Below are 657 nucleotides of genomic sequence, written 5' to 3' on the forward strand. Positions count from 1 at the left end.
GCCCCCCGAGCAGCTGCGGGAGCTTAAGGATTTCTTCATTCACAGACGCATACGTGCCCACCCCTGCCCAGATTTCAGGGAACGGGATCTCTTGCTCCGCCACGCAAATCCCCTGGCAGACCACAGAGCGTTCCACTCCCCCTCTGCTCCCCAGACACAGCTGCCCTGCGTGTTCCGCAGACAGGTCGCTTCGGGGGCGGGATGCCAAGATTCACTCTCCATGACAAGAGTCCCAGTCTCCCAGGGGCTCCTTGCCCGGCCCCAGCATCCCTGGACAGGCCAGGAACGTGTTACTGGCGTGTGTGTGGGGGGCGGGGAAAAGATAAACGGGCGAAGGCGCTCCATTCCTGCAGCAGGTTCTATGGGGACATGGTGGGAGACTCCTCCCCAGGTTGCCCTCTAGGGTCTTGTATTGCATTGACTGCTACGCCCAGTCTGTGCTGGCCCCAGCTGCCCCGAAGAGTGGAGGAGGAGCTGTGGAGACCACGCATGGGTGGAGCAGAGCAGGAGGAAGTCCTGCCCCACGGGAGGTCTCCATGCCCCTGCTCTGGTGGCCAGGAGGGGAGGAGCTCAGAGTCCACACTTCAAGTCAAAGCCCCGGACTCCAGCAAGGCCGTTAGCACCATAGCGGGGAGGGAGAGGGGCCCCCTCGCCGGT

The sequence above is a fragment of the Emys orbicularis genome, chromosome 23 (genome assembly GCF_028017835.1).
Source record: "Emys orbicularis isolate rEmyOrb1 chromosome 23, rEmyOrb1.hap1, whole genome shotgun sequence".
NCBI classification, from domain to species: domain Eukaryota; kingdom Metazoa; phylum Chordata; order Testudines; family Emydidae; genus Emys; species Emys orbicularis.